At 37.2% G+C, this 8,103-nt stretch overlaps 1 pseudogene; it reads right to left on the bottom strand.

The window, feature by feature from the left end:
- Positions 1-347: 347 nt before the first annotated feature.
- On the bottom strand, positions 348-1,020 carry LOC112918783 (cleavage and polyadenylation specificity factor subunit 5 pseudogene; annotated as a pseudogene).
- Positions 1,021-8,103: the final 7,083 nt, after the last annotated feature.

Below are 8,103 nucleotides of genomic sequence, written 5' to 3'. Positions count from 1 at the left end.
ACACAGAGGCAGAGACACAGGCAGAGGCAAAAGCAGACTCCATGCAGGGAGCCTGATGTGGGACTCGATCCCAGGACTCCACGATCACGCCCTGAGTACCGCCAAGCCACCCAGGCATCCCTCCACTTTCTTTAATATACAAAAAAAAAAAAAAAAAAAAAAAAGAACGAAAAGTAAATGAAACATTTCCACATTTGGTTACACTGCTCTCTAGCTTTTTATATTAACTTTACTATTCAAACAATGGACAGTAGATAAAACAAAAAAACCCAAATACTTCTACCATATTTATTCTATATTGTATATAGCTGCGCTCAGAGAGACAATTTCTTTTATTTCTCTACTGCTCAGGAATTCAGTTTCATATAAAATTGAACTTGCCTCAAAAGCTCAGGGAGACTAGAAATTATGGGTGCTTATCCTGTGGTATCATTATGCAATTCAAAGAATGGTGCAGCTACCAGCTTGTAATTTTAGGGACCACAAACAAGGCATCTTCCTGAAGTTGAACCAAAAACAACTTGTGTTCCTTAGGTTGTATAATATCTGCAGAAATCCATGGATATCGAGGAAATTCAAAATTTGGTATCTGTTAGTTACCAATGCAGCTATCAATGACCTGGATAGCCAGGTATCCCGGTTAAGCTTTTAATCTTTTAATGTCTTCTGGGTTAAGTTCACTTAACTTGGTAACTTAGTTGTTCCCAGCTGTAGCAATAACTCATGGGCCAGTCAGTACTCATGCACAATCAGAACCCCTTCTATGATCCTGCTTTTTCCAATTTTATCAAATTCCTCATTCACGCAATGAAATCTAGTAACAGAGTTGTCCTTGTAGAGGAACTTTTTTAAACCAAAAGTATTATTACTAAGAGGGTACAGGTTGACGGTGCACTCTAGGGTGAGGGGCTTGGTTGGCTCAATATACTTGTTGCCAAAGTGGTTGACACCCCCACACCCTCTGCCCTTTCCTCTCCACTTGGGGACAGCCAGTCTGCAATTGCATAGCATCATGAACATGCTGGTAATCTCAAGCATTGGTGATGAGCTGAAAGGGGGAGACCAGAAACTTTCCCTGTGCTGGAAGTGGTATTCTGTGTACTGCTCAGCAGTAGCCACCACTCTTAATATGGGAACATCAATTGTGTTTGATTATAGTAGATGCTCATCAAATATTTATTGATTTATTGATGGACCTTTGCCTGACCCAGTAATAGAGTGGTTAAAATGTTGAATTAAATAGCTACTAAGTCGGCATGAGCAATACATTATTTTCTGCTCTTCTGAAAATACTTTTTTCCTGATAATCCTTTTTTTCAGAGAAATAGTGAAATCTCCATACAGTGGTATATGCTCTTTCCTCCTGTTGGCACTTAATGACTTTCATTTGTATTTTTTTAAAATTATTTTATGTGGTATATATATCTTGTGTCTCCAACTAGATAGCAAACTCTTAGATGGTAGGAAAGTTATATTTTTGGTGGTTCCTCTAACATCTAGCATAATATTATAAATGTATATTATTAAGTTCAAATATTTATAGAACTGAATGAATATACATCTAAAAGAAAATAATTTTACATTGGAATGGCTAATGATAGGAATTCCTCTTGACAGCAATAAAGATTTCAGTTTATTGAATATTTCCTGTGTGTTAGGTATTGCTAAGTGCTTTACTTATGAGGTCTCATAATTTTCTTAATGATATTATGAAATAGCTGCCTTCATTCCCTACTTTACAGAGTGGAGCTCAGAAGAGTCATGTGACTGTCTCAGGGTCACACTGTCAGGCATGTCAGAAGTGAGATTCAAAGACATCTGACAACTATGCTATTCCTCTTCTCACATAAGAAGGGGGTGGGATTCTAAGTTCACATTCTCTATTTTCCAATGTGGGTAATTCATAGGAAAGACACCAGTAGCATTAGACCCCAGCTGAAAAGATCAAAGAAAACCAGAACTCTCCTGGGAGATCCTTTGAAGAAATTTTATTTTCCTCAGTTTTTTCAATTTGGGTTACATATGATTTTCCCTATGGGCTTTGGGTGTCTTTATAAAACCTTTGAGGCCAAGACACAGCTTCCAAATGACATTGCACTAATGGTATAACAAAGTGGACATATTTCACATTAGCTAGTGAGATCAGGTCAAGGCCCATGCTTTGAACTCTATTTTTTCTAAAATACTTCCCTGACTCTGCCTGCTTTGATCTCTTACTTTCTTTCTAGCATGTTTGGTATTTATTACATATTTGACATAGACATACACTAGCCTCATATGGCTAGTTACCTAGAGAACCCATATGTCAGGTTTGGTCTCCTTTCTCCTTAAATCTAGGTTGGCCTATATTCCTGTTCCATGCCCTGCATAAAATACATTGCTCTCCCCAAGATTTTCAAGAGTTCAAAATAGGTTATGTTGTAGGTTTCGGTGTCTGGCTCTAGATTCTTGCCTTCTCCGAATTCTAGATTTTCCATCTTGTGTTTTCTCCCTGTTTATTTACATTGTGGCCTCTATCCAAGCATGGATCTTAGTCCATTTTTCTCATTTCCACAAAGATACCATTTTTTTTTTTTGTCTTTTGCAATTTGCAGACTCTACTGAAAGTTTAGGGAGAAGAGGGGAGTCTATACCCTAGCAAAGCAAAATCTCAGAATCAAATATTAGGCTATTTTTAATCAAAAGTCCTCTCCCACTTCTGTAAGTTGCTGGGCTATTCTCTCTTCTCCTTTCTTCTACTCCTATCCCAACAAAATCCAGTATTTCCCCTCATTTTATTATGCAAAAAAATTCAGCTCTTGTCTGTCCCTATTTCTAAATTCAGGTCTTTGTCCTTTTCTGCAAAGCCAAATAGTCTCCATAGAACTCCTTATTTATCAAGTTCTTTTTTTTTTTTTTAAAGATTTTATTTACTTATTCATCACACACACACACACACACACACACACACACACACACACACAGGCAGAAGGAGAAGCGGGCTCCATGCAAGGAGCCCGATGTGGGACTCGATCCGGGGCCTCCAGGATCACGCCCTGGGCCGGCAGCACCAAACTGCTGAGCCACCAGGACTGCCCTTAATTATCAAGTTCTTTTGGAGAAAGCAGGGCTTCTATTTTCAGTTACTTATTATTATTTTCTTAGTTACTTATTAATACCATTATACATTTCACTCCCTGTTTACAGGCAAATTTCCTTAAGCATTAGGACTACATTTTTCTTCTTTTCTACTCCTATAGAAAATTTCAAAGTTAGTTTGTTCATACTTGTTTAGCTGAATAGACAGACAAGAAAGACAAACAGGTATAGACATAAAGTTGGGGAAGGAAACAAAGAGAAACAAGATGGTCTCATCACTTTACCTGTTACTTGACTGAGCCTAGGGGCCCTATCCAATAGTGTCCTTCATATTTGGGTGAGGGATGATAGAGAGTAGCTTAATTCCTTTTCTGCCTCAAAATGCTTCTTGCTGTCTATCTCTCTTGTTGGATTCCTGTCTTTTCAGGTTAGTTTCTGTCATCTTTCCTGCTAAATGCTTTGCCCTTTCAATATGAATTTCTCTTCTTCTATGGGAAAGTGGAAATCTGAAGATCCAGAGTGGGCGGCCACAGAGTTATCTGAACCAAAGTGGACCAGAAGTAAGTTTTAAAGTCAGTGTATGCAACTGAGAATTCTGAAACGAAATAAACAAGGAAATACAAAGGAGTGATGCGTGTGGAAGGGAGAGGCAGACATTATGGGCTCCAAGAAAGTTTTAGAACTACTATTGTTTTTCATAGGTTTGTTTTGCTTTGTTTTGGTTATGAGCAGGACAAAGGGCATTTATGTTCTAGCTGAAAGGGCACAGGGTAGGACAGATACTGTTCACCCCTTTTTCTGAAGAATATAGATAAAAAATGTTTATTAAAAGCAAACTATGTCCTAGAAGTTATATCAGATTTTTGCTCTTTCTAAATTTTTAACACAAAAAATATGCATACTTTTGTAAAAACTCTAAGCAGATCATATAGTTTATATGTTTATGTACAGCAGAAATGTGAAGTACAAAGTTCTTCATCTCAGTACCCTTCTATCACAATCAGTTTCCCCTATGTAGAGCCTCCACTGTGAACAATGTCACTATTGCTAAGACTCAGAATATTCCATTTGTTTGATGTTGGAAGGGACAATTTTTTTTTTTTCTGATCACTAGAGGGGACTTGTCTTTTGTTCTCTCATGAAATAATCTTCTCAAAGTTTCCTTTACTCATGACCTATGTTTTCAGATGACAAACATACTCAGATTCACATTTTTGAGCAGTCCTCAATATATGAAAATTGTGCATGGTCTTCCATGCTATTTTGTTTGTTGTGAAATTGCAGGTTATATATGGGTGGGACCAGGCTATTTCATTCTGTACTGTTCACAAAGGGAAATATTAGGGTCATGGGAAGTTGTTCTACAGGCCAGGCAAGCCATAGCATATAAGCAGTACTCTACTGATACCTTATTATGAACTACTGACAGAGAATAAAATAAATGATTCTTTTAATGAAGATGAAATGCATGGTTCATTGAAGAAAGCAGAAATGTCACTTGCTACTTTCAAAATTGGACCATTTGGTTGAACATTTGTGTTGCTTTATTTGCTGCTTATCAAAAGATTTAGATAGGTCTTACAAAGTTCTTACTGAATTTGCAAGTATAACCAGAGAAAAAGAAAGTTAAAACAAATAAAGAAAAAATAAAGTGAAACTTACTAGACAAATTTATATCCAGGAGTCTGTTATTTCAAGAATGGTCAAGCAGGCCACATAGCTGGTGGGGGAACCAAGTAAACCTGGACTAAGAGACAAAGAAGAGCTGATTGTGTAGAACCCCAGGCCAAACACCTGTTACTCAGTCTCTACAATCTTCACATACTACTCCCTGGTATTCTTCATGTGATTTGTCAAGGCCTAATGGCAAAGCTTTGGATTTTAGTATTTCTTGTATGCAATCAAGAAACTATGAATAAAATAATTGCACTTTCCACCCATTCTTTCTAGAGACCAAAGAAATGGGCTTGTATCACATGAGTGAATTAGGTTTACTAGGTGCTAAACTTCTTTAGATAAGGGCTTGCACTTTATTTAATTTTTAAAAGTCCCCTCACACTTAGCACAGTGAGGGGCACCCAAGGGACAATAACATATATTTTGTGTTTGTTTTCATTTACTGTTGTTAAGCGTAAAGGGAATTGACTGACCATTTGATTAAGGATTCAGAGCTACTGAAAAGTAGGCAGACTCATATTAATCTGATATTGTTTAGGTGGGTGCTATATGACATCTGTGGAAAGAGCCAAATGATCATTCAAACTCTTGTCTCATCTAAAGAGTATTGTAGTCAATCTAAGTACTTATGATAAACTGTGTAATAGGAGGAAACAATCATAAAATGACCCTTTTCCAATTGCTTCAGAGACAAGCAAATTAACACTTTGTCACAGACCCATTTATTTTAATTGTTCTCTCCTAGGTAATATCAAAAAGTCAACATGAGTAGAGGAAACAGAACAAAACAAAACAAAACAAAACAATTTGTTCCTCATTAAATGTTAGAAAAGCCCAAGATAAACCTATTTAAAATTGATCTGATAAGCCCTGAGAACCGTGATGCACTGATGTGTTTTCCTCAGCTAATGGTCTTCAGCTAATATTTATCCATTGGTTTGAGTAACCATTAATCTCCTGTGTTGAGAAACTCCACAAATGCAATTTCTAGGGCATTTAACCTTTCCACGTTTGCTGTCTCTTGAGTTTGGGTGACTCGGTTGTGGTGTATACTCAATTTCATTTAGTTTTCTTGGGTCCCAATTGCCAAGATAATAGCACCAACTCCATTTAAAATTAGTCTTTCTCCTTCCACAATAACACAGTGATATGTTCCTGAGGTGTAATGAAGTTAAATTCATTTTGCCTTCCCATACTTACATTCTTATCCATTACTACCTTCTCTTCCCTGCAATGCACTCCCTGCTATTTTTCTCCTCTGTAATTTGACATCAGGAATGACCACATAGGAAACAGCTGAGCAGTGTAAATGCCTTTCTAATGATCTCAAAGCTTCACCACAAGCTTAATAATATTAATGTCCTCAGTTCAATCTTTAGTGATCTTATTTTTTGTTTGTTGCTGTTAAAAAATTTCCATAAGCTTAAATATGCAGCCAACTTAAGTTCACTTTTTAACCTAAGGATGTCGGATCCACCCGTTCCCTCCTCCCTCATCTCTTTCCTCTCTCAAGTTACCTTAGTCTGGGCCTGACAAGTAAAGCTTTTGAAAAAAATGACCACAGTTCTGAACAAAGCCTGTTGTTGCAGGTAATTGTTGAAATATCAAGGGTATTGCGTCCTCCATTACTTAAGCTCTCATTTGTGGTTTTCATGGTTTTGAGGAATGTTTATAGCTGACAGTCCTTTCTTTACAGCTCTATCCTTCAAGCTCTGGCTGATACTGCTGAGAATGACCGCTTGAGTGACTGATAAAATGTCAAGATGCCATTATTTCCAAGAGAGTGTTTGGGAGCAATAAGATCTGTTTCAATTTATCTCATCCACCTGAATTTAAGTCTTAGGTTTAACTTCGTTGGCTGCTACAACCAAACTGTCTCCGGGTTTTTGAGAGAACAGCCATCATGGAATGCAGAGAGGGTTATAATGATGGTCACGCCATGACATTTGTGTTGTATTTCACTGTGCACATTGGTGCAATATTTTGGACTTAATTAATACTCTCCAGGAACCTCAGTTTATGGATGGCAATAACCATATTTTAGATCATGCGAAATACTGCAACAAAAATTCAATTCATAAGGCAGATGGCAAAGCCTAGTTTGAAGAACAACAAAACAGGAAGATTTACAGTGAGTTTCAGAACTCTTCAACTGGAATCCAGCCGCTGCCAAAGCTCTGTTATTTCACTGGAGGGTAACAATCTGTGAGGGTCATTAGTGTCCTCATAAAAACTGAGATTAAACAGTAGTCAAATGAAATGAATAAATAGTTGAGGCTTTTTCTGTGCAATAGAAGTGGAGTTGTTTAAAAAGCAAGGTTTCCAAATGTCCAAAAAAATCATTCTTGTAGTCATTTGTTTTCAACCTGGAATTTACTAAAGTAATAATTTTTAATGGAATGAGAAGGATCTTGTTATATACAGAATACAAGAAAACATTTCATTAGCAGGCATCTTTTCTGTCTCTCTCTTTCAGAGCTAAGGACTCAATGCGGAAACAGTTATGATGTAAAAGAAAGGCTAATGAACAGAATGCCAATAGGCCCACTGCCTTGGTGTTTCTGATTTTGGCACTGTCACAAGCACCATATAAAATAAAGTATGGTTCACATAGGTTTTAATCAGATGAAGCACAAAGTTCATAAACAGTTTAGATGTCTTTTAACTTTTCTGAAACTGGTAGGGAAGGCTACTGAGGTGGAGATCTGACCACCCACAGACTCAGCAAGCACTGTGGCTCTGCCTAAGGACTAAAGAAAATGGTACAGTGAAATAAATGTTTAAGAATTATAGTAAATGAAAGCCACGCAACATCATAGGATTTTAATTATTTCAGAATAGACTTCTGTGACTGTTTTGTGTTTGTGCACGTGCATGTATGGAATTTGCAGCAATTATTCACATTAATATTTTTTCTATTCTAAAAATTACAATTCTGTTTAGTTATTATAAAATTTAGCAGATGAGGAGGGGAGAGGAGGATAGAGCAATGATTTAAATTTCTATTTTCTACGGCCAGAGATTTTGGAAGGATCTGAAGAGTAGAAACATTAAGTAGTTATACAAAGGACAGCTAGACATTTCTTAGGCAACCACCATTTGTGTTTCATCAACTCTATTGTGGACTATACCACTTCTAACCACTACCCCTGCCCAACTAGCCAAGACAATACAAGTATCTTATGGAGAGTCACACACTCAGATGTTACTCCTATAAATCTTCTGTTTCAATGTGTGTACTCTAGACCAGAGCTCTCCCTTGATGTGTACCTTGGCAACACTGAAGTACTGTGAACAGGTTATAGGTGTGCCAAGATACTGATTCCACAGCCTTCTTGGTAGCCAAGC

This window comes from Vulpes vulpes, chromosome 13, assembly GCF_048418805.1.
Source record: "Vulpes vulpes isolate BD-2025 chromosome 13, VulVul3, whole genome shotgun sequence".
Classification (NCBI taxonomy): domain Eukaryota; kingdom Metazoa; phylum Chordata; class Mammalia; order Carnivora; family Canidae; genus Vulpes; species Vulpes vulpes.
Note: the sequence above shows the minus strand (reverse complement) of the source record. Positions and strands in the feature narration are given on the sequence as shown.